General features: G+C 44.9%; 1 protein-coding gene across 2 annotated transcripts in view; it reads left to right on the top strand.

The window, feature by feature from the left end:
* LOC119466556 (uncharacterized) overlaps window positions 1-27,103 on the top strand; it is a 75,413-nt gene that overhangs the window by 24,948 nt on the left and 23,362 nt on the right. The window contains exon 1 of one of the 2 annotated variants that reach the window (XM_037727081.2): window positions 5,913-5,956. The exons of the other annotated variant lie outside the window; for it this stretch is intronic. The gene's annotated coding sequence lies outside the window, so the exon portion shown is untranslated. Of the gene's footprint in view, window positions 1-5,912; window positions 5,957-27,103 lie in introns of those variants that run through there. 2 annotated transcript variants of the gene reach the window in all.

Genomic DNA, 27,103 nt, shown 5'->3' with positions numbered 1-27,103 from the left:
AATGGGAAGGAGGTGGCACCGCGTCATGAGAATATAAAATGAGTGCGTAGACTTTTGCGCGTCACATGCACTTCGGACTTCATCGGTGCTGTGTATTTTGCGACGGACTCTCGACCCCACCTCATGACTGTATAAAATGAGCCGGTCTGTGGCCAACGCAACGCAAAAACACACACCGAATCAGATGAAAGAACTTTAATGCATGTCCAAAACATCGTTCGAAAACATTTCACCTGCGGCACTTTCGCGTTTCCTGAATTAAGCAGTCTTAAGTGTCTCTTATTTTTGTTGCAAATAGTTGGCGCTGTAAAGTCACTACGTGATCATTGGTGCACTCAGAAAGAAGGCACCTCTACACACAGGATCGACGCATGCGCCCTGCAACTGAAGCGCCAGCGCAACGTCAAAAATATGTTATCAAAGCACCTTTATTGCATCCCCATTACTACGAACGTAACACCTCTTGCAATTACCTACGTCTTGTTGACGCCCAAGCACGAAGGGTCTTCAGCTTCTCTGGAACCAGCAGGTTTGTCGCTGAGAAACTTATCGGTCTGTTCCAGAAATGTATTTTTGCCCAAATTATAATATCGTTTCGTCGATATTAAAAGCCAGTTAGGTTACGCTACCACATTCTTGTTTGTCGCAAGTTTCAGAAATAACATTAGTATGCGTAAACAAATACCGTAAGTAAACCAGACCCACACGACAAATACCCGTAGAAAAGACGACGTAACAATAAATCACGGAGCAGCCAGAACAGTCCGGAAAAAATGGTTCGGGCGCTTGAGTTTACATACCACACATATAGACGTTATAGCGAACTACAGGCGGTAGCATTTGTTGAAATTAGAGTGCATAAAACAAGTCATAAAACGTCGAAGCTCGGTATTTTCTCATATTTATTCGCATTCTATCTTTCACGAGGGTAAACAGGTTTTGCATAAAAGGTCACTTTAGCTTTATCTTCAGGTGAATGAAAGATAATGGCGTCAGTAAGTTGGCCATCGGCAACTGCTGTTTTGTCGCCGCGTGAAATGATTCATTACGCCCACGGCATGGCTAGATCTGATGAGGGTCAGCCCCGATGAGGTAAAACCTCCATTTGTTCGCATTGTCTCACACGTATACCTCCACCTGCCGGCATTACAGTGGAAATAATAATCGCGTTTCTCAATTGTTTCTATTAGCCACGGGAATTTCGTGCTGTCGTGACTCGAAAGGCTATTGAGTTCGCGTGTAGTTGCAAGGTTTCCCTCCGCGTGCGTACGCAGGTCCACTTAACTAAACGCGTCACGAGTGTGAGCCTGTGCGCCTCTGTGAATTCTTCCAAACGCGGGAGGTTACAACTTAGTCGAATCATGAAAGGAAGGCATTTTGAACTGTATGAAAGGATTTCTTTTTCCACTTTGACTGCAAGTTACCGTGTCTGACTACCCACAAGTGACGAGAAGAATGGGAGCAAGTGAGGCGTTAGTCGCATCAGTTACCAGCGAAAGCGACAGTAATTGATGCTGTTTAGGTTCCAAATGCTGAAACGGACACCCCATAGTCGAAGGCTTCGGGTTACTTTCGACGAAGTTCACCGAAGTGCACTGAAATAGTATGAGAAGTTTACTTTACTCGGCCCTGTTATGAATACAACGCTCAGAAACGATACTGAAACCCTCAAACTCCTGTTCAGCAACGGAACGGTACAGTTGCTTAATTGGGTATTTAGAGTTGTCCGCCAAAGGGTGAAACAAATTGTCATGGAACTTCTTAAGAGTGGGAAGCAGTGGCAATAAAAATTCTTAAAGAGCTGTACTTTTCCCTCATTTAGGTTCGAATCTGGTTCATTTTTTTCTTGTCCCTGTTTCACTGCGTGTATGCGTGTATGCCATGGGTTGACCCTACCATTATGGGGGGCTAAATGTTCAGTGGTGGACACTTGATCCATACAGTGTCTGGAGGTGGCAGGTGTCTGATCGACATGTTATAAGCCTTTTATGAATTTTTTCGTCATACTGCAGCTTATGTACAAAGTTCGTATGTGGCACCGGAACTGCTGCCAGACTGAAATGATTTGCTGTGCGGATACGTGCATCTACCTAACGACAGTAACTGTGGAAGTGTTTCCGCTTCCTCCACATCACGCCCGAGCACCTTTCATCCCATTTATCAGAATAACATCAACACCACTTACTGAACATTGTTAATGCCCTCTTTTTTAGATTGCCTATGTTTCAAGCAGGAGTTCGCTAGGGCCTAGCCGGAACGGGCGCTGGCTATAGGATGCCATCCAGAGGAGAACGAGGACGTAGTAACCTTCCTTGATGCTATGGGCATTAGGGATACTCCAGGAAGAGGTAGCGAATCTGCGAAAAGATGGCTGGAGTACTGGTGGCAAAAAGAACGAAACATAAAGCACAGATTTTAGGACAAGAATTTTATCAGGTTCGATATCTTGTAAACATGAACCATGGGCCTTAAGGGTTGATAATAAGCACTGAAAAAAAGTTTTTTGACATACCTGGGGCGCTATAACGTAAAAAAGGCTCCAAACTGTTTTGATTCCAATTTCTTCAATCAGCCTCCACGATTGGTCAAAACATTTTTGGGCCACTCCCAACTTCGCCTGTCTGTCACGCCACGTCAATAAAACCGCGATAGCTCCCCATCTGATACAACGTGTACACACTGATTAAACCGCACAAAAGAAAAATAATCATTCCCGATTCGACGCCTTTTCACCATTAGCCCTCTGCTATTGGTTCAATGTTTTCTGGCTACGCCCACTTCGCCTGTCTGTCGCGCGACCTCACAAAACCACGAAAACTCAACACGTCAAAGTGACGTGTACGCGAAAAAAATGCATTAATATGCCGAACAAAACTGAAAAATTTTCTGAATAGCCACAGACTGCCCCGTTCCGAAAGGAACAGAAGATGGCTGCCCGCCGATCGCTCAGGCCCTCGATACTCGAACCTGCCGGTGAGCATGTATTTATTTGCGCATGATAAACCTTTTTGCGTGGCACTAAAACGTTATCGACCCCTTTCGGCATGCATACGACATCGCTCTGCCAACTCTTCCTTGCTGAGGATCCGTTTCACCGGCATTCTTATCCTTCCGTTGCACGCCGCCGCGATTTTCGACCAGCCACCGCAAGCTAAGTGAGGCGAAGTGGACCAATTGGAGAAGCCGGCATCACCCTCTTCATGCGGTTATCTATTTTCACAGTGCTGGGTCGGTCCCATCGAAACCCTCTTCATTAGAGCGTGCTCCTCGCCTCTTGTCAGCCAATTAGATAAGGAAAACCGCTGAGTGTAGACAATGTTATTGGTTTTGAAAGCGAACAAAGGTGACCTCCTATAAACGAGGAGAGTATTTGATTGGGTTGTTCAGACAACGCTGCGGGTCACCGCCCGATGCTTGCGTCGGTGGTTACGTAAATTTGACGTCAGGAGTTTGGAATGAAAACAGTTTGGAATCATTTTACGTTATAGCGCCCCAAGTGACCTAAATTCACATCAAAGAGGTTCATTGAAGTGTGGCACATACCTATAGTTACACAAACGCAGTGATCCTAGTGGTGGTAATCAATAGAGTTAATGGAAGACTGGCACATACGCAGTGGCACAAACCCAGTTACACAAATTAGCGTGAAACAGGTGAACTGATGAGCGACAGATACACAATGTCACATATCCGTGACCAAAATTAGCCCGACGATTGGGTTCGAACCCGGTTTCCTCATCACGGCAGCCCGACGCTCTAACCATTTGACCAATGGACCACCCAGTAAGCTACGTTTTCGGGAAAACTGTCAGAGACAGAGACAAACATACCCGGAAAGCCCCCGGAAAATACATAAAATACACTAACAATGCTAATCGCATTAAAATGCATTGGAACACATATGGTAGCAGTTTAGTAGTCTCGCTTTAAACGTCCTTCACTATAACCATTTTGTTCAGCCCCGCGTCAGTCGGGGATGAACATAGAGCGTCGTAGCCTCACTACAAATTCCCAAGTTGCCATTTTCTGCTGCAAAAGGTTATGTTCTTCGTCTGTTTGAACTATTCAGCACACAGCACAGTTATTCTGTACATTCTGCGCACCTAAATACGGCTGCCCTTGGCTATGCTACCTGTGTGAGCCATGAAAGTTGTGCCTGTTGTCTGCTGACATCGAATGATCTCTCTTGGTGTCCAGTTACTACGACAGGTAGTTTTTTCTTACGCATTCACAAGCCCAAGCTTATAAAGTCAACTGTGTTAAAACAAATGACTGTTTTTGCCTTTATACTTCATTTTTTACAGCGGCCATAACGGCTGCACTCGCTTGGTGTTTCATTGCCGACAACCTCCAACCTCACCACATCGCTTTGCTATCTTGCGCGCTTCACGCGGAAGCTGCGCGTAGGCTACAGCTCATACGAAAAGAGTGAATCAGAAGCTCTTTAATTAATGAAAGACAAATGTTTACGGCGTACTAATAACACTGAAATACCACCTGTGGATAGAAAGAAGGAAGGGCATCAAAATTTTGTGGATGAGAGTGAAATTGAGACACAGAGAGAGAAAAATACCTATGTAAGCCTTATATAATGAAATGAAAAATGATGTGATAGGCTGATACCTCTCTTAGGCCCCATATGGTGCGGTGGGAACAGCTGTCCGCCTTGCATGCTAGGCTAGGACTCTATATTCACCCAATTTCTTTGATACTTCGCTCTTGAGAAAGCTTTGGAAAAATCTGTAATTTCCGTGACATTGTATTAGTTGTAAATATAAAAGGAAGACATTTGCATTCATCCGCAAATAGCACGAGCGCGAAAGAGGAAGAGGAGAGGGGGGTTTATCTAATAAATTCTGGAGAGACTTGCCTGGCGGCATGCCCTACATGCAACACCAGATATGAATGGGTCTGAGAAACTGCACGGGTGTTTTTCTGTAGCTTACAGGCGGACGACAGTATGAAAAACTCTTTACCTTGCGGTTTTCCGCAAAACTAATTCGTTTTTCCTTGTAAACTCGTGGGAGCGAGGGAAATTACAGTTGCTTTGTTCAAGAACTTTTGCCACTGATATGAGTGATAATCTATTTCAGCGCATGTGCTTCATTTGTGAACACGAGTGTAGTAAATGAGCAGCTGCAATTACGCTATAACGTTTTCCAGGTGATAGACTTCGCTCACTTTGGCAGACGGAGGGACAGTTCTCAATCCATCCACGAAATAGGAAGTGCCTTTTGACCAAGCGCTTACAAACTAAATCATGAGAAATAAGACCACCTGGTAACGAAGAATCAGGAGCCATTCAATTTTAAATAATGTGACTATGTTGCGCTCCTTCCTCGTGGCGAACGGACGACCGAACGAGAGTGTCAGTGTGCCTTCGCCCCCCCTCCTTGAAGCCTGTCATCACGACTGGGTTGTCAAAGATCACGCACCCTTTCTCTCGACGTCTTTCCTCGCTCTCACGGAGTTCCTTCATGGCACCGGTGGGGACGAACACGTTCAAGAACTAGCAAGCGAGCGAACGAGCGAGCGACAGCCTCCCCTCCGTCGCCTTCCGGTTTCTCCCCGCCACTCGTTTACCCAAGAGCACGCTCCCTTCCCACCCCCTCCCCGCCTTGCCGTGACGAACGAACGAGCAAGTAACAGTATGCCCCCCCCCCCCCCCCCCGCCTTGCTCCCGCCACTCGCATACGCAAGTGTCTACGCGTGACGCCCCATCTGCTCATCTTCGCAAGTCGATTGGCCGAGAGCACGCGCCCTTTGCTTCGGCGCTTTTAGTCACCTTCCCTCGCCCAAGTCCGACCTATCACAGTCGTAGCACCAACCTCAGAAACGATAAAAAAAGCAAAAGAAAGCTATACGCTTTAAAAGAAAGGGCATATAAGACATGGTCATAAAGTTTTAACTGCTATAAAAACCATACCCTTCTGATATTGTCACTCTTCTGATGTTGGTATGTCTTGTCATGGCCATCTTAGCATTGTTATTCGCGCTGTACCTGTATCAGAAGTTTGCAATCTGTGTTGGAGTAACAATTGTAACATTTTGCTGCGATTATATTCTGCGACATTGCTAAACTCAGAAAAAGAATATACTGAGTATAAGTATAATGTTGAGGCGAAATATTAACGACAGATTTTCATCCCAGGGACTTCCTCGTAATATGGTTGTTATTTGATGCGAACCTGCACCTTGTGCACTGCAGTTAGATAATCGATGACTAATTTAAGTTACCAAGAACTAAAAAAAACCCACAATAATGTCGAGCGCATGTTTGTATTCGCTGATTTTGCTTTGAACGTATTATTGATCCGGCGTAAATATTGGCAATCTTCATAATACACTGCAATGTCTGCCGTTTACTCGCGGAGACAATAACATGTTGTCTAACGAAAATATTTTGTGATTATCCTTATACGTCGTTTGTACAATGTCTCATCTTAATTCACATAAGGTTCTGCTCAAAAAATTATGGCGTGATATCTTGCCATACTGAGCATTTTATGGAAATTCACATCTTAAAAGATTCGGCAACAAATATATCTGATCAGGTATGATGCTGCAGAAATTGGCGTTATTGACGAAGTCGGAAGGTTCAAACCCTTTTTTTAAGTCTAACACAAATTTCTCTACCATAAAAAGGCGAACAACATTTATTTGTGCCTCGAGGAAAATGTCGAGCATCGTACAGGTCAGTAATTATTCTTCCCGTAGTCATGTCGTCGGGCTATTGTCTTTGGCTAACCTTGTCGCTTTTACCAATCAGTGCTGTGGGGCACTCATTCGCATGCTCGGGGAGAGCAGTTGACGCGTTGCCCTTTCTTGAAGACGTCACCCTTATTGTCTTCACTCTTTGCTATCAACCTGGCGGTTTCGCGTACATATACAGCCGCAGTCGCCCTATGTAAACTGTGCCTAAAGTTTGCCAATCTGTAGTTTCATTTGCTAAATGGAAAGTTGGGAAACATTTCGATCACCTTTCATGCAAACCTGACATTAGGATTCGTTGTAATGCGTCAGCAACTGATGGAAGTGCGTCTGTGGAAACATTGCACTAACAATTTTGAGGGGTGAGAGGACAGATATTTTTATTATCTTTGTCATAACATCTGCTGGCAGATAGCTGACACGTCACGTCCTACCACACTGGTTGCAAGGCAAGACATGGTTTTGGGGCGCTAGACCGAACATACAAAATCGAAGACACAGACACACACAAGGTGTCTTTCCTTTCGTATGTCCCACCTAGCGTCCAAAAACCATGTTTTAGTAAACTGCACCAACATGCCCAAGGAGAATTTCTATTCTGCTTGGGCATGTTGGGCATGTTTCCAAATTGCGTGGCCTTGGTTGCCGGTTGATTATTGTCGTTTCTGAAGAAACAACTAAAATTAATCTTCTCCGTTAAGAAAGATCGGCTACATAAATCAGGTGCGTGATGCATTTGAGGTCATAATGACGACTTCTCAATAGCAACGATATTTACACGAACCAATGTATTCATTTCAATTTACGCATTGTTAATTTCTACCTTTTCGAAGATTTTTGTTCTAATAAAATGATATAGCCTCAATTATTGCATTCGGTTTCGATAATGGCTCATGGATTACATAGGGCGGCATGGACCAGATAGTACGTGTTTATCTTTGGCAGTGCAGTTAGTGAGTCTTTATCGTTGTGTGGCTGTTTGTTAGTCTCGCTTTCAGTAATGAACCCCGCCCATAGCAGCGTAGCGGGTTTATATTGGGAAATTGTACGCCACAATGAATGTGACATCGCCGCATAAGTTCACAGCCAGCAGCGTTTTGGTTGTGCATGCCCTCTGGGTGCAAGGAAATTTATCACTTTGGAGTGGCGCCTAATTACATCGTGAACAGACTGCTTCGCTGTTGATTGTGCCACTTGAAGCTGCCCACAATGCCCTTAATTGGCCTTCCAGACTTTTTTCTCGCCATGGACTCTGCTTGCAAGGGACAATCTTACGCCTGAATAGCATCTGGCCAGTAGCAGCGCTTATTTCTCAGTCTTATATTTGTTCACAAAAGGTTCACGCGCCTTCAAAAGAACAACATTGGCATTTAAGGAGGTGGCGATCTCCAAGTTGCTGCGGTCTATGGAAGTAGAACAGCGTACGGATTATTTTCTTCCATTGGCTTTAAGCTGCTTTCCTTGAGTAAATGTCTAGACAGGGACCTAAGGCTTGGTGGAGACGAACTTAAGAGCCTAGGCTTGTAGCGTTGTAGTGTTATTGATTGTGGTGATTGACAGCCGTGTGCTCAAATACTTCGCGCACCCAGTATATTCCGCAATTTGGGCTTCGACTGTACTAGGGACGAATTACGTGCTCTGCCTCTGAGTCATGGGACCACCGCGTTGAACGTGACTAAAGCAATATCCGTACATGGTGTTCAAACTGATAACACATTCTATGGTAATTTGATGAGATTTCGTGACGTTCACGAGGAGTGTATCACATAAAACATGTGGCGAGAAATTCACTACAGAATTCAACGTTCCAGACATGTCAACGTCGCCCGACCCAAAACCCATTAAAAAGTGGTAGACCTCGCTAGCGCTGCCTGATATGATGGGAATGATCTGTGTTGTTGGCTCTTTTATCTCATAGATGCGAAAGCCCTAGAAAGACTGTACTTGATATTATTTAAGCCGGTAAGAGAAGAACGTTGGGAAACCGCTATACTTCACTATATATTTCAACTAAAGAGTTCTGTATTCCTCGAGAAGCCGCGCAGAACGGCGGTGAGGCCTATTTTCTGCATTTTTACTCTTTTTTTCTGCAGCTAGGTTGCGCATTGCAGGCCCCACCAAACGTGATAACTAAGTCCTTGTAGCAAGCAGCGTTTGAGGATTTAAATCTAAGGGGATTTCTCAATTTTATCTCGGTGCACAAGCAATACAAGGTCATCATTAAACTCGCGGGCAAGGACGTGGATGCATGAAAACTCTTTGTTACCTTCATGTCGGGCTATGAGCCGAACTGCTGGCTCAGCTTAGTTAAGACAAACAGGAGACGTGGGCCATGACTTCTGCGTAAAATTCAGGTGGAGGCTTTCATGGAGCGGTCATAGTTTTCGTTGCAAGAGCGAAATTTTGTAGCGCCGTTTGTCGATGTACATGTTAGGGTAAAGGCGACAACTTCAATATATGGTTTAATCTTCAAGCACGCTGAAAAGAATGAATAAGCCGTTGACCGCGAAAACATTAAAATTATATAGTTAAAAAAAGAGCCAGCAGACCGGATTCGACTGGAAATATAGTTAATGCAGACCGCAGTGGACGGGCTAGCTGGTCCCTCGGCTTAGCTCCGAAATGAGCACAATGCGTCATATCTTGAATTTAAAGAAGGGACGATGAGCTCGCTCTTGCCTGTCAATAATAATGGAGGGATTGACGTGGACTCGGTCGCACCACTATTTCTTTGTCTTTCAACTTGGTGAGTCACCGCCACTCCTTGTTCTGTAGAACCGGCGCTTGCTGAGCTTGTTCTGCGTCGTTTGTTGGCACAGACAGCTGCAAACGAAATTGTACAGATGAAAGGCCAATGCCATCGGCTACATGCCTTCGCATGATATTTTGTTTATTTTAATAGATATGCTTTGTGGCAAATCCCCCGAAATAAAGAAGAACAGCAGAAGTATGTGATCTTTTGGGAGGCACATGCATTCGGTAACTTTTTCGCAATGCTGACTTCTTTTACAACGAAGCAGCTACTGAGGATTTGTCAGATAGACACCGGTGCCCGATGAGCTTTTACCTTAGACAGGAAACAAGACGGGAATAACCTTTGCATACTCAGCAAAAACGCATTATACCTCGGAGTCATATATGAAGTGTGTGTGAAGCACATAGGTACAGAAGACGGGGGTAAGTACCTAAGGAATACGAGTAATTTGTACAGGAGCCTCATGCTGTAGCTTATACGCGCACCGGATCAAACCAGTCATTATCTCACCTACTCTGCTCATCCATTGCGTATATGCGCTGAAACATGGAGCATATTCAACGATGCACCCACTAGTCAGCTTACCTTTGTTATTGTTACCTGACGAAAAACCGGCGTTTCGTTCTAACAGGGATCCCTCGATCCTGGTGGGCAAAGCCTATAGCAGCTGAGTTTAATCACCGCGCCACAATATCCTGTTTGCACTTTACCTCTTACTGTACAGATTTTCTGTGCCGTGAAGGAAAGTGAGGTGAGATCCATTGGATCTGCAACCGCTGGAAGGCACATCGAAATCTATAGTCAAGTGCCACGTCGTCCAAAGCGCTGTCTACCAACTAATTATGTATTTGAGGTGATGCCCTACAATGAACTCGAATGAAGTGAAAGAGCTGCTGCAGCCAAATTAGGACAGCGTATGCCATCAGTCTAATAAAACCAAGTGTGTAGCAGAGGTCCACAGATTGTGCACCTAACCGTACGAATAGACATATATACACGCAAATATCACAATATTTTCGCCACCTAATTTATCTTTCCACTGTATTTCACTTCTCTTGCTATGGTTTCGTTTGCTTTGACAAACCAATGGTTAATGATAGTGTGTATTACAAAGATGCCCGGCTCTACTGGTTCCGCATAATCTAAGCTATATGGTCTAATATAGGTCTAGTATATATGGTCTAGTATATTCTAGTGTAGGGACGTATATCTCTCTTCTCACCAAGACCTCGGCCCCGCCTCTCTTCACTTCCCACTTCGTCTTGCCTGTGCACCATTTGCTTGGGTGGTTGTCATTGTACTGCTCCATATAGTTTGTATGTCTAAAATGCGCCAAAACTATCGGTTTTTATTCTCTCTAAAGTTAGCGCACTTCTTAGATGTACTCCTGAGGTAAAATTGTTTTGTTTTCTTTCGTTGATATTGTTCGAATGAAAGTATAACAGATACCTTTACTGGATATTCACTTTGCACTCCGGAACAATTTCTTTCTTGCAATTTCTGTATGTGATTGGTCTGATACAGTTATTACTGACGTAATATTCCTGTGACTGCAAACAACACGGAGGTACTATTGTTTAGGGCTCTAATAAGGGAATATGCAGCGGTTGCTTGTGCTGACCATGGACTGTAGTGAACATCCTTAACATACGACGGCATGGTTAGCAGGTAGCGGTATCTTCAACAGCTACTGTTAACAAGTAAAGATTTGCAAGGCGCAATACAATGTTAACGCGCGTGTACAGAGTATTACTCGTACACACCCATGTTGTATGGGAATGTGCGTTAATGTCGTCATTATATTTCAGTCAGATGTATTGCGAGAAACATGCTGCAACATTTAAACTCAAGAAACAGTTTGGATTTTTTTTTCATCTCTAGTTTTCCCGCTCTAATTTGTCGAATACTGACTGCGTTCAAATAAAAGATAAACTTCCAAGGCGAATTTTGCGCATATTTGTAGTTTCCTTCTTTTAGAACTAAATACAGAGTCCTATATCTGAAGCGGTCAAATAGCGTTGATTGAACTGACCAGATATGTCGATAACATGAGTCCTGATGTCAGTTATATTGTCGCATGCCAGCGCTGGGCGTATGGTGCAATGTCGAGGAAGCATAACCTGAACCATAAAAGGGCGACCAGACAATGAACGTACATGGACCGTGTGTTTATTGCAACGCTATTTTCCAAAATAAAAAGCCGGTCAGCCACTTTTAGGACGATTGGACATATACGTTCCACTTTATTATGTGCGCGAGAACGGTTCTATCATATTTATTTGGCGCTACCTTCTATCTAAATGCGAGAATAGTTTTGTGAATGGCTAATAACTGCTGCCAAGCGCGCAGAATTGAGAAAAATTGTAGTGATCGTTGGAACACTTCTTGAATGAAGCCCCCATTTCACGCGAGAAAAAGAGTTATCAAGATGTCCCATAAGTTATTCTTCTTTCCTGCATTTAGATTTACACATTCAGCTTATAAAAAGCACCCATTTTTGTATCTTGAGGTGACAGATAGTCTGCCAAACTGGTCCTTGTGAATGCACGTACAAAAAGACACTGATGCCGTTGGTGTTCGACGCTCTAGCGAAAACTGCGCACTAACATTTTGTTTATGGCCTCTGCAGTGCCAGTTTATCTGTCGTGCTTCGGTCCGTTTTATGAGGGAAGTGGTAACATATAATTTTGCATTGAGATCCTCAAAGATCAGTCGGGCAAATGTTGCACATTAAAAAAAATAAACATGTAGTGTCAGTGGGACTTTTTAAAATCCAAACGGGTTGCTCTACAGAGGTGTAACTAGCCGCTAACAACTTCTAAATAGCTAATATAGTTATACCGCACAAGAAATATCAAGAGTTTTTGTTCACGGGGGAAGTGGTCAGAAATAATTTCGCATTGAGAGAGAGATAGAGAGGCCCTTTCTTAGAAAAACAGATTTTTGCCGGCACGTATATAACCGCTGGCATTGATACCGTGGACGATCAATCAGACAAATGCGTTTCTTTTTTCTTGCCATTTAGCGTAAGTGTGACAAATGCGGCCTACTTTTTTTTTAAGTAAACGTCTTGGTGTAGAGAAGTAAAATTTATTTTAAACTGTTTCTAAGCACCTTATTTATTCATACCACGTAAGGAATATGTCAAGCGTTTTGTAAAAAATAAATGCCTTCCTACAAAAGGTTAATAACGTGCACCAACATAACACTTTAACGGTAGCGCCAATACGGCCAGTGCAGTCCACTACCTCAGTTCTATTACCTCAGTAACCATTGCTTTTTATAGGATGCCGACGTTGGTCCCGGGTGAGCCGGTATTCTAGAACGTGCTGACTGCATTACGTGCATTCACGACAGGGTCTCAAAGCAAACGCCGTCTGACGGAGTAATGAAAGCGTGATAAAATTTATAAGGTCGAGAAGACGAAAAGCGTATCTCAAACTCTAAGAACCATGACTGCCTAGGTTCACTGTAAAAAATTCATAGGTATTGCGTGCAAACCACGATGTGATTGCGAGGCATGCGGTCGTGGGTGGCTCCTGCTCAATTTCCACCATACGGAGTTCTTTAGCGTGCGCCTAATGCACGGTACACGATCGTTTTCGCGTTTCACTCCCATCGAAATGCGGCCGACGTGGTCGAGATTTGATACCACGCCCTCGGGCTTAGGAGCGCAGCGCCAAAACTGAGATGCACCATGGTGGGTATAGGTTTATTGCACTTGAACATCTACGTTACTGCGTCCACACAAACCTGAACGAATGTCTTGTACAAGTCATGGTGTTCCTACTTTTAGCTTTCTTATTAAACCATTTCGCCTGCGTTAGTATTGCGTTACCGACTTTCAAGGCCTCTGGTATACATCGTCATGTATGAAGACAACGAGATGTAGATGCTGGAATGATGTATGGCTATGACTGTGTAATGAAGACGCGGTGACGACGATAGGATGACGACAGTGAGATGACGAAGTCGGAACAATGACGACGTAATAAAGATGACTAAATGACGACAAAGTCATCCCGCCAATGGAATACCGACCGCGGAAACACTACGATAGTGTGACGACAATTGAACGACCAAGATGGCACGACGGCGACTACAATACAACGAGGCTATGGTGATGATGAAATAACGACGACGGAATGATGATGGTAGATAGCGACGAGGCTATGAGGATGGCGGCTCGACGATGGCGACGTGATTGTGATAATACGACAATGAAGCGACGACGTCAAACTGAAGACGGTGGAAGGCTGATAGCAATACGACAACGAAGGATGGATCAGAGTAACAGAAAGGCAATGAAATGACGACGACGGCGTGGCGCCAGTGTCCTGTTGGTTTTGGTGCTCACGTCCGTGCTTGCGTGCATCAGCTGCCGCCCCGTTCAGCCTCAGTTTGCGCTACGCGCGGTGCTTTGCACCATGTTCTGTACCGGCCCGCTGTGAAAGACTGCGGCCAACAGCGAAGCAGGGATGACAGTGTTACGAAGACGATGGCGTGGCGATGTTGGTATGAGGGCAATGGGATTACGAAGCTCGAATGACAACGATGGCCTGACGAGAAAGAAATGACGACAACTCTGTAAAGTCGAAGCAATGACGACGACGGATTGATGATGACGGCCTAATGACGACGAAATAACAACGCAGTGATGACGACAGATTGAAGACGGCCGAAGGATAACAACGAAGGAATGTTTCAATACCACGAAGACGATGAAATGACGTCGACGGGAGACGATGGTGGCATCTGGACGATGTCGTGTTGGAGTTCACGTCCGAGCATTCGAGCATCACCTGGCGCACCGGGAAGCCGCGCTTTGCACTATATCCGGCGCCTGTTTGCACAATGCCCGTTAGTGACCAATCATGTAGGACAGCATCAAGCAGGCAGCAGACAGCAAGGAGCGAGCACCCAGCAACTTGAACACGAAACGTAGAGGCAAAAGACAAAGAAACATTGGCTTCAAAAATATTTTATGCCTTCTTCACCCGTTCAGTAGACAGACAGCCATTCGCGTGGAGCAGACGACGCGACGACGGAGGGGGGGGGGGGGGGGGGTGGTACATGCACGTTATCATTCGCTTGTTCTATCAGCAAAACTGAGAGCTCGGCTTGCTGGTATGCATCCATGCTTAAAAATAGAGAAGTGCGATAAATCCAGGGACAAAAAAATAGACACAACAATGGCTTTGTTGTCTACTTGTTTTCTTCCTCCCCGTGTTTTTGCACTGCTTCGTTATTAAGCGTGTTCTATGCTTTTATTCATGGTATATTTCAGGATAAGCGTATCAATAGAGCCAGAACTATGCATAAGCTTGCCATCAGGATCGCGCTGTCTTGTGGCGATTCAACGCAGCGTTACAAGAGTCCCCGCGGGTTTTCTTCTTTTTTACCCAGGTTCCGTGCGTGCCAGAATGAAGCCATAAATGGGCAAGTGTTCTCTACAGCAAGTATTTTAAATCCAGCAAGCAGTTGCAAATACGCAGATAAACTGTATTAGCATATAAATTGCCTTCTCCACGATCTATAATTTCATATCGAAGCTATACACTGTCTTCACCATTTTAGAAATTTTCAGTGCACTTCGTCGACGGTAAACAGACAAATGTCAACCCGTCGACAATGCTGTATTGTTCACTCAAACATGTGCACATGCGAAATGATCGCGACGATGTCTCGCTCGCCCCAGGGACGAAGAAAAATCGCGCACAGCACATACGGCACTGACGTTGGTGTGCACTAAAAGAGTCACCTCAACGATAAATGTCGCATGCTTGGCGCTTAGGGTGTAACACGAAGACTATTTATATTGCTACGTGCGTCCCCAGAATAATGAAAGCTGTTGTCCCAACAAAGACGACGACAAACGGTGCAAGGCGTATAGCTACATAGAGTGGTCAGTGTTGCAGTCCATTTAGTAAGTATACCCTGTAAATACTCTTGTGTGTAATTACTGCTTCTATCGAGCAACATTTGAAGGAATCATCTTTTATGACCAGAGAAAGAGAGAGAGAGAAAGCACTTTATTTGCACCCGTCAGAGAGTATGGGTGATCGGGGTGAGACGCAGCTCCCCCTTTCACCGCCTACCTCCCCCCTAGACGTCGGCCGGAATCAGTTGGCTTCCGGCGGCGGCCTGGGCTTGACAGATGGCTTGTTTTTGGGCATGTTCTTCCTGGCTATGAAGGGAGGATTCCCATGACTCTTGGTTCCCATGTAGACCGTTTAGCGCTGGGCAAGCCCAGAGCATGTGATTTAGGGTCGCTATGCCTTCACAGTTTTTGCATTTCGAAGAGTGCACCTCAGGATGCCATTTGTGTAGGATATACGGGTTTGGGAAGGTACCCGTCTGCAGTTTTCGCCAGATTACTTCTTCCTTCTTTGTGAGAGATCTATGGGGGGGAGGAAAAGTTCTCCTGCCCATTCTATAGTGTTGTAGAATTTCTCTGTATGTGGTTAAGTCTCGCTTTTTGGACAGGGAGTAGTATGCCTGCGCTGGGGCCCGGTGTGTAAGTCCTCGGGCGACCTCGTTGGCGATCTCGTTCCCTGTGAGTCCACTATGAGCGGGCGCCCATATTATTCTAATTAGGTCATTGGGTACGTTCTCCTTGCCTGCTTGCAGAATTTTGGCGGCCTCTTTGGACACCTTACCAGTGTCATAGGCTTTGATTGCAGTTTTAGAATCGGTGACGATTATTCTGGTTGATGGGTTTGTGATTGCCAGGGCAATCGCCGCCATCTCTGCCTCCTCTGGTGAAGAGTGTCTCACGCTACAGCTCGAGATTAGCTCGCCTTTGTCGCTCACTACTACTGCAGCGTAGTGCCCTTCTGGGTACTCTGCCGCATCGGTGTACACTACTCCTTGTTTTTGGAGGAGGGAGCTTTGGAGTCTTTGGACTCTGCTTCTCCTGCGTTCGTCGTTGTATATTGGGTGCATGTTTCTTGGGATTGGGGGTATTCTTAACCTGTTGGCAATTTCTTTGGGGATGGCGGTTATCCCCTCTCGCGAATCTGGATTCCGCAGAGAAAGAGATTTCATGCACAGAAAAGGCAGCAATTTATTGTTATTCTTGCGTGCCCTCTTGTATTATTTTTTATGTGTGAGATAACATTGGGGCCTATGGCCATACTGCACACATAAATTGTTTGATTTACACATGTCCCTTAATGACACCATGCCTTGCATTATGCTGTTTATTGCATTTTATTCACAGCAGTTACCGTCCCAAAGTAGCGTTAGGGAAGACGGCTCAGTCGAGAGCTGCAGACTTATTTTTACGACCCAACGTTTCGGGGAAAATAGGTGCAAATTTTCGGCATAGTTGTGCTGTTTCATACTGGCCCCATAGAAATAGCGCAGCGGGGCTGGCAATCGAGACCGCGAACCGAGTGCACAGCAACGGAAAGGCTTAAGCACCGATCCACGACGCGCATGTTGCTCATATTCGAACAACACAGCCATCGGGCGTGTTCGAAACCCCTGTGAAAAGACCAGAGTAAAGTACGAGCAGAAATTTGCATGCGTGTACTGGCGCGATATTATCGAGTACACCGTCGTCGGACAAAGTAACGGTTTTTCATGACTCTAAGTCGCGTTCTAAGTGCACCATGAGCTAGTGGCTTCTGATTAGCGTGCCAAAAGTGCATTGCAACACTTCTCTTGAACGTACGCGACAATTTTCATCAACCCAAAGTAACACAAAGCCGCAACGGAAACCAATACTAATCCCTCAAAAAAAAAAAGAAAAAGAATTCGTTGGGGAGCACGTATTGCACATATAGAACCAGCACCTTCCCGAAGCAGTCACTCTACCATGTTCCAGTTATGTTTTGTTGTGTTCAATTGCATAAAAATTAACAACAAAAATACTCAGGACATAAAACCCTGTGTAAAAGCTTCCTGGGAGGCCTCCACTTTTCACATAGCAAACAATTTATTAGCAATACAAGGAAGGGCATTCGAATCAGAGAGAGAAAGAGAACCTATTTTATAAAAGCCAGTGAGGTCAGCCTGAGCAAATATGGCCGGCTACTCCACACAGGAAAGGAGGAATGGGGACAAAAAAAGAGATGGAAAATTATGTTCAGAAAAGACAGAAAGAGATGCGCGTAGCGCCGAGAAAACGTGACATCAAGATAAATTCGATGGAGGATGCTGGCTTGGTTCCGCTTGACTTTAGATGAGAGGCGAAATTCCAAGTCTAGGTGTATTTCCCGCAGGCGCTTCTAGCGATAGTCTGGTTGAGACGATTGAAACGTTGTGCAGTCTCGCATGAGCGAAGTAAGCAGAGTTCGCTTACGTTCATGAATACAGGACTTACACTTCGGAAGAGCTGTTGTTGATGCAGCGTCGGCTAGCTTGTTGCCGGCCAAGCCACATGCAGTGGCCAGGTGCCCATTGCAGCGTGATTGAATGAGAGCTTTGCGGCGCAATATCGAGTAACTGTAGTAAGTCTAAAGCTGAGTTGTAGCACGGACCTCTTCTCATAAAAGAATAAATATTTTGCAACGCTGATGTTGCATCAAACAGCACCGTTCCATTATGGGCTGTCTGACAAAATTATCAGTTTCTCGTGGTGAACAAAGAAAACAAACACTTACTCGTTTGAAATCTAGTTCTGCAGTGGTTGCAGTCGCCCTGTGATCGCACTGACTAGATTTGTCTATTCGTGGAATCACACAAGCGGCTGCTAAGATGCTTGAAGTGAGAGGTTCATCAGTGTATGAAGCAGCCGCATAGCTCACACGATTGAGAGAGGATAAGCTGCTTGAGAACAGCGGAGGGGACTCACAGCTTATTAAAAGAGCCGAATATTTGAAGCTGCACTAATGGCCTAGGCTGTGCCCACAGGGGTGTGATATTGTTATCTCGAAGCCTGAAGGTTTAACATCTCGAAGAGATGTGAAAGCTTTTGAGTTGGCACAGTCTTGGTGGGTTACTATAAGTGAGGTATAGGGGATGATGTGTATGTCGAATCAGTAGTCAAAGGGTAACAAGAAGAGGCCCACAAGACCTGTAGACACCGATCAGGTAGGTCCATGACTTTTCTGTCGTGCTGCGGATTGATGTACAACGCCGTAGGCCTAGACATTAACAATGCTTGAACCTGAACATTCTCTAATATAGGAAGGCCAGTCAAGCACATGCTCGCAATCACAGGCATGCTGTAGTGTATATTCCACAATCAGCGCCTGATATAGTTGAAGATTTCATTCAGAGTCGGGCCCCATCTCAGTCCAGCGACTACACAAACAACGTGCATGAAACTCCAAAGTACTGTCTGTAGCGCATTGACGTATTTTGACCAAGATAACTTGCGGCAAATGACAGCACCTCTTCAAATTTTGAAATAATTAATATTTATAATAGTAGAAATATATGTGTATAAAAATCGCGCACTAGGGGAGCACTCACATTCTGCGCGGTGTGGAACAGACCGGTTAGATAAGTTGCTCACAATAAAATGGCGCGGTGCCTTACTGAACCGGCAGCACGTCTTGTAAGCAAATTAGACCACACAGGGGCACACGTAGTGCTATACTGGGTTCTAAGGAGGCCACGTGGTTCGCCTAAGATCTTTTTTTTTTACCGTCTACGTAGCTTTGCCTCCCTGGCCAATATAACTCTACCTCCCATCATCACTTCTGCCTTTTCGTACCCTAGCCAACATCATTTCCGACCACGTAATCAGTGTGGCATGGAATACTACACACAGAAGCATACAAAGCAGGTGTTGACTCGTACTTTCGCTCTAATGGTTGCCGCTCTATACATATCTTGCTCTGGAGCCAGATAACAACAAAAAGAAAATTAGAGTTGCATTTGTTGATCGTATGACATTATGTAAGCAAGGTAATGCACCGAAAATGCTAAGGTGTTGCGCTATATGCACAAAACAAACCGTACTACAAGCTATTTAAAACCCCCGTTTCTGTTTTATTGCAGAGTATAAAGGTAGCTAATGTATAATTGTGATTCAAAACAATAACGAATGCCCCGAAAATTTCTAATGTAAAGTGGTTTTGATGTCTAACATAATTTTACGCGGTAGCAGTTAGAAACTTGCAACTAGCGGGTGGAGAGGGTGCCTACCAGGCTCTCAGATGTGGTGGGCATTGATGTACCATGTATCATGTATCATGATTTAACAAATGGGGAGCGAGCTCACAACAGCTGTCGCTAGAAAACGGATCATTTTTTTTTCATGGTGAAACCAAGCGTACAAAACCGTAGCGCCTCGCCGAAATTGGCATGTCTGTTCGTATGACAGTCTCTTGCTTCAAGTGACTGATGTGATCTCTGAGCTCGTTTCAAATAAATTCAAAAGAGTTGTGATGGGCTACTCGATATGGCATTCTGTACAGCATGGCGCAGGCATAACACAGAAGACTATTGTGATTTGTACTCTTTGTGATTACCCTTTGAGCCAAATGAATTACCGTGATTTCCGATGTCTTGAGCGGAAAACTACTCAACAATATGGGGAAACAGGTAAACCAGGTCGTGAGAAGTGAGCTCCTGTGCTCGAATGAAGTAGTAATACTATGGGGAAGCACAATTGCATCACTTGGTGGGAGACGATTTTGGTGATCTTGCTTTATGCTTATAGATCTTGACCTGTTGCTAAGTATTTTCATTGCAAAATTTTTGTTCGGCACGTTGACCCTCCAGCAAAAGGCTACGCTCAGGCTTTCTTACTTCGTCGAGGTTGTCTAAGCATGTCAACACCAAGTATTTTTGCATATATCCACTATATATAACAGCAGTACGTTCGTTAGTCATCCATGAGGTCTAGAAATATTGGCACTGTTTGTCAAAAAAAATGTTGACGTCCGTACTAAATGCTTTGTTAAGAATGAAAAATTAATGTATCGTTAATCGGTCGTTTCTAGCTGTGTTCCATGCGGATGTCACTTGAGCCAGAACACTGTCGCTGCAAATGAACTTTGACACAAAGTCCCTTAGGCGTACCTGAAATCTTGTGTCAGCAGTGGCAGAAAGGCTCTGGCTTCGTGGCTGAGATAACCGTCTAGAGCCCTTAGCAACAATGCAGCTAGAAGAATTATTCCTGAAATCTGTTGCGTATCTTTGCATGCTTCATGCAAAAAGTAAAAAAAAAAAACAGGGGTCTGGGAGTTCATTTCGGTCTTCAATTCTCAGTTCCGGCATCCTCTGGTGACTATCTATAAATCACTGTTTTCCCTTTATTTCCGGTACTTTTTCTTGCTCCGATTGTCGGCAACGCTGCTTTGGCGCACCAAATTTAACACAGCGTGAAAGCTGCAAATTTTCGCATTCATTTTCAGCAGTTCGGTGGAAAGCAAGAAGGTCCGACTGAGGCGTGAAATGTTTGCGAAAGCTCGAGTCTCTCAAAAAGCAAGACTGCTTTATAGCGGTAATAACACTCCTTTCTTATATCATACAATAAAAATCTGCACGCTTTGACCGTCATGCACAAAATAACGGTAGGCACGAGAGTGTTGAAAAAAGAAAACAACAAATTTCAGATTCAATTTGATTATGCATTCGCCGTGACTCTAAACTGGGCAGAAAAACACTTCTCGCAGCCGGTGCCGCTAAAGGCCAGACTACCGTCTGCAACTTTGATTCACGCACTCTCGTGCTGCGAGCGTCGAGCTAGACTTATTGTGACTGGTCCCAAAATAAACGCAGGTGTGCTTTGAAATTTGTTACGATTGCCCTTTTACTGCGTAAGAGCAAACGTCTGTGACATTCGCTGCCTTTCCAAAACAAAACAAGCACGAAACCTATGCCGTGTTACAAACAAACGATCGTCTAAGAACAGAAAGCGTCAATAACAATTGCGTACCTTGGTGACTTGACGTCTAGACACGACAGAAGAGATATTTTTTGGTAGAACAGCGTTTACCTAGTGACAATTTGGCAGAGCACATTTGTTAATGCCTGCGGCATGTCTCCGACCCTAGGCAGAAATGGATACTGTGTTGAGTGGGATATGTCGGGGAGCAGAGCAGAGCATGCGCTTCTTCATTACATTTGATCAACATTTGCTGCCAGCATGCTGCAGCAGCATTCTGTGAGTTTTCTGTTCCTTACATACTTCCTCTGTCTGACAAATATTGTATTGGTTTTTGTAGGTTTGTGGAGAACTTCGTGCCTTATACTTCATTCGCACGCTTAAGTGCGCGCGCCGGATATAACCGCAAGCGACCACTTTCGCTCGTTAACGGCCACGCTTCGCTGAAATCCGTATACCAACGTTTGAATTGCGTTTGGAGCTTGGCTCAGGATTTCGGATCTGGTGAACGGGCAGTGAAAATTCAAACTCCGCTTAAGGAGAGCGCGTGCCTGTTTTCAATTTGTAGCTTATAATGTGGTGTTTCTTCGTAACGAGTGCATAAGCACCTAATAGCGAATTACTTTAATTAATTAGATTGAAATATGCGGTTTTTACGTGCCAAAACTACGATCTGATTATGAGGCACGCCGTACAGTGGGAGACTCCGGAATAGTTTGGACCATCTGGGGTTCTTTAACGTTCACCTAAATCTAAGTACACGGGTGTTTGCGCATTTCGCCCCCATCAAAATGCGGCCGCCATGGCCGGGATTTGATCCCGCGACCTCGTGCTGAGCAGCCCAAAACCATAGCCACAAGCAACCACAGCGGGCAGCGAATTACTTGTAATAGGGCGCTACGGTTTTCCATTCTTGATTAAAATATTTCATACCTACGACAGACTAACGCAATTACTTGCAGCCTGATCTAACTCTCGATCTGTGCCCCAGTGAGCTATGTGCAAATCCTTATGCGTCTAACATGCGCGTGGTTAAATTATTTTCAATGCTGCAACCACCAATATTTTTTGAACTGGTTGGTCGGAGCAAGACTCCCCTCATCACTAACCTGTAATTCAATCAGGGCGCAAGCTTTATAGGAATGATTTCCCAAAAGCATAACAATATGTTCCTTGTCGGAACAGCATGGTCTGCCAAACATTTTCCACAAGTGTTTGCCGTTTTCTTTCTCTCTGCTAAATTCGTTGATGTTTCTGTGGTGCTTGTGCGTGTCTTCCTAATTGCCTTTTTATGGCCAGTCTCGCACTGTGTGTACTTGGTCGCAAAGTGACTTTTTTCTGGTCCTGCTACCACACTCTACCTGTGAAACGTTTTAAGGCAAGATGTAACAACTATTTCATATATTTGAACAACGGAAAGCTTTTAGACTGACGCGTGGACCTACCACGAGGTTTGCTGAACGTGTTCGTTTAGCAGACATTTATGTTTTTGTTTGTGAAATCAGCGAGTGCTACATCTGTTTTGTTTTTCCGTGTTTTCTTTTTCGTTTTTTTTTGTTATTAGCAGCTCGCCACTTTTCAGTCGAGGTTCCGACAAATAGGTATGGTCCGCTGAGAAACTCGCCGGTGCAATTTATCGCTTGTAAAATCGGGATATCTTAACCCAGTCTTCCTGTTAACTGCGATTGAGTCATTTGAGTAAGGCTTCCCCGGTTTCTGCTAACTTTCCGTTGTCGAAAGCCCATTACCAAACTAAGTCATGGTAGAATGCGGCTTGAACAGTTTTAAAGCGTAGCTTTATTTGCCTACTATCCCTTGTTTTCGCCTGGGTCGGTCTTTCTCTCGGTCAATTTATCTGTCCGTCGCTGGTCGGATTCTCGCCTAGTAGATTCCTCCTGACTCTCGGGGCAAAAAAAAAAAAAAAAGAAGCCCACCCGGCCGCGACATTTGAACCTCGGTTCCCCGGCGGAGAAGCCATTATGCCACAATTTTTGTTTCTTGCATGACATTTATTGCATCATGCATACAATTATATGCGAGAAACGTGCAAGCACTAGCCAACACATCACAACTTCATGACCTAGAATGGATCTATGAATCACGATGTTGACACCATGCACTACAGAAAAAGCCAGAAGTTTTGCTCTTCAACGAGTGGCAACGACAGGCAACTTATCAAGTGGTGGTACCAGTCAGGTTGCAGCTCTCGTAGATCATGCATGTCCTTCAATCGTACGTTCACTTCTCGCGTGCCAAACACGAACTAGCTCTTTCAGCTTGTCCCCACGTGCTGGTTATGATGATGATTTTCATACTGTTTCACATGTGAGTACAACGAGAGGTTGGCCAAGAAGCGGGCAGTACATTTAGTGCCTACAACTCGCTCTTTGAGATGATCACCAGGCGCTGAGGATGAGACGAAATAAAAAGGAATGTTTATTTCTCTCACAGAGGAATTAGGGAGAGGGGATGCAGTGGGTAAAGCTACTTGATGCAGCTTGAAGACCATCCCGGTGCCCGTTGATCACGTGGCAGCAGCTGGTGCAAGTAGGCGTAAAAGTTCTACTATTCTAACTTCAAATGCGATGCATTTATACGCATTTCGGACTATAACAAAATAGTAAGGTGATTATGATTTCCGAACTATGGCACATGCCTGCAACAAGAGATTGGCTTTTTAGTTCTAATGGTCATGATTTTATTACAATGGAGCATATCCACAACGGGGGGTTAGACAAGAAGCGGGTAGTACAGTGGCATGTGGCCACAGCGTGGTGAATGGTTACATCGGATGTATACCAGCATGCAGTTGTCGTTGTCAATGACATATTGAATGCGAGTACTCCAAGACAGTTTTAACGCAATGTGGACACCGATATATTTATACGAAGAAACATTTTCTACCGGGACGATGTTCACACTGTATCGAATAATAGGTTGGTTAGTTCCACGCAAGGCACATTCGACACATTTCACGGCTACCATTCCATCATTTAGCCGATTTGCCAGTGCGAAGGCCACAGGCTACATTCCGTAGTATTGTGACAAGACACCATGCCTCAATACCATCTGGCTTCAAGCCTGCGAAACGCCCAACATCGGCATTATGGTGTCTTCGGCAAACTCACGTGTGCCTCTCAATTCCTGGGATTAGCAGAAAGGCAGACTTCTCAACACTAGCCCTGAAGCAATTGTATCTGCTTGTCATCAACGAGTATTATTCTGACCGCATACACATTTACACGGACGGTTCCACCATTTCCAACAGCTCTACCGGAGCAGTAGTTCCATCGGACGCCGTCACTTAGCAATTTAAATACTCGCACAATACCACGTCTACAACAGCAGAACTTGCGGCTCTTCTAGGTGCGCTCAATTACGTGCTCCAGCAGCCGCCAAATCGATGGGCCATTTTCAGTGATTCCAAAGCAGCCCTACAAACTCTACAGTTTTCCCTGCGACAAGCGTTACACGAGCAGCTAGTGCACGAAATTAGGCACGCTCATCATCACGCGCTCGGAGAAGGACATGACATTGTATTTCAATGGTTGCCAAGCCATTGCGGAATTGTCGGCAACGACAGCGCAGATGAAGCAGCACGCTCGGCTCATCACAAACATCAGCTGGTTCCTATACCACTCTCAAGAACGGATGTTGCGCGGCAACTTCAATCGATTGCTCGCCACATCACACTTCTGTGATGGAATTCACCGGGTTTCACAAACTCACATTTGCACTCTCTTGACCCTAACTTGCGACTTCGCCTACCACCTGGACTCTCCCGTCGGGAAACAACTTTACTGTGTCGCATGTGGTTGGGTGTCGCATTTACCGACGCCTATTCGTTCCTAATAGGGATGACCAACAGTGCGGCGTGCAATTTGTGCGGATGCGACGAGACTCTTGAGCACCTTCTGTGTCACTGTCCATCTTTTGACACTCAACGACTTATTCTCCAAGCTAAACTCAACCTGTTAACTCAACTCAACGCTCTCGGAAGAAAAGATTCTTGGGCCATGGCCTCTGCATTCTCGCTTGCAAAAGGCCACAAAGCCCTTCTGCAGTTCGTGACGAGTACTGGATTGCACGAACACTTGTGACAGCGGAGATTCTTCTGTAACTATCTCTGCGAATGACTAACTCTATTTTTTCTTTTCTCTCCTAATCTATTCTTCCCCTTTCCCCCTCCTCAAGTGTAGGGTAGCCAACCGGGCACGTCCTTGGTTAACCTCCCGGCCTTTCCCTCTTCGTTTCTCTCTCTCTAGTTCCACGCATAAGTTATATTTGGTAAAATTTAAATAAATTAGCCATGCTTTATACCACGAGGAAACAGGCCTAACACCAGATTGAAGCATGATTAAGCCACTGTTGGAAGTTAATTCACAAATATTACGCAATCAACGAACAAACGAATGGGAGAAAAAACACAATGTGCAAAGTGGTTTTATAAAAATAAGAAAAAGAAGCTAACTGGGAACAGAGCTCTGTTTTACACCAGAGTGAACCGCAGAGGGATCAGAGTTGGAAATGTTAGCGGAGACGAACTCAGAGCAGTTGTAGAGGAAGCATTTTATCCATGTTAGAATTTTTGCGTCATTGCAAGCTAATTTCATCTAGCAGAAGCTGGTGACGCAACTTGTCGAAAGCCTTTAGAGAAGCCTAAAAAGATACAATCAGCTAGTGATTGTTTGTCCAGAGTAACATTAAGTTTGTGAGCATGGGGGAAGGAAACAAAACAGGAGCGGCCCTGACGTCACTTTTTTGAAGCCGGAAGTGCAGCCATGTTGGTGTGCCACCTCTCTTTGCGCCTCCAATCAGGGGTTCTGCAGCTCGCCGGAGCAGATTGGCGCGAACTTTGAACTTGCATTGTTACGACCAGCCGGAAGTGTGTGCTCCTGACGCGCGTCTAAACAAAGCCTACAAAACCTTTGTAGCAGTTTTAGTGAAGCAGACGCGCTCCTGTGTTTTCCATGGCACGTTGAAGAAGACGGCGAAGACCCGAGCCGTGATTGCTTGAGTGTATCTGTTGCTGGCCGACACTCACACTCACAGACCCAAAACCCAACTTTCAAGCTTACACACAACACTTCAAAGTCAGCTTTTCTCGCGAACAAAAGGTGCTGCACGAAAGACACCGGCGGAAAAATCTTATCTCACTTTTCAGAGACTGAGAGCAGCAGCGAAAGCTTCAGGAGCGCGGTTGCCATAGCAACGTTGACATTTGGGGTACCCGTCCCAGTGATCCTTTGCGAAAAACAGCACGTGACTTCCGCCACACCTTCTCCAATACGTTCGTGCTGGCCAGGGCCTCTCCTGGGGTTTCCTTCCTCCATGTTTGTGAGTAAAGGATATCAGTTATGTTTCGCACGAAAGACAGATGTAGCCACCACTTAAGGAAAAAGAACGAGAACTGCACGACATTAATTGTGGGCGGAAGTTTTCATATTCAGCCCCCGTACCTCAACCTTAGTGGCTGCGCTACTGAAACTTTCAATTCATTTAGAATGGTGTCTTGTCTCCCTGCAACCTCATTTGGTAGTTTGTTTATTTGCCTAACTTTCACGTATACGCAATGTAATTTAGGTGGCGTCTTCTACCTCTCGGGACGTCTTCTTGAGCTTCCTCGCAGCACGGATAGATTTGAAGCTCCCGCCTGGTAAACAAGGACTAACGTCAGCGCAGTCTCAGTGCCAAATTAATAAATACGTTATTGTAAATGCGGGCTATTTAGAATAAAATAACTTTATGTATTGAGTTAAAAACGCAATACCTATTGCTAGACGTAAGTGATAAAAGCGTGCAATGAATGCCTGTAAAAGAAATGCAGTTCCACTCAACGTAAAAAGCTG

Source organism: Dermacentor silvarum, chromosome 10 (assembly GCF_013339745.2).
Source record: "Dermacentor silvarum isolate Dsil-2018 chromosome 10, BIME_Dsil_1.4, whole genome shotgun sequence".
NCBI lineage: Eukaryota > Metazoa > Arthropoda > Arachnida > Ixodida > Ixodidae > Dermacentor > Dermacentor silvarum.
The sequence above is the reverse complement of the archived record's forward strand: the minus strand, read 5'-3'. Positions and strand labels throughout refer to the sequence as shown.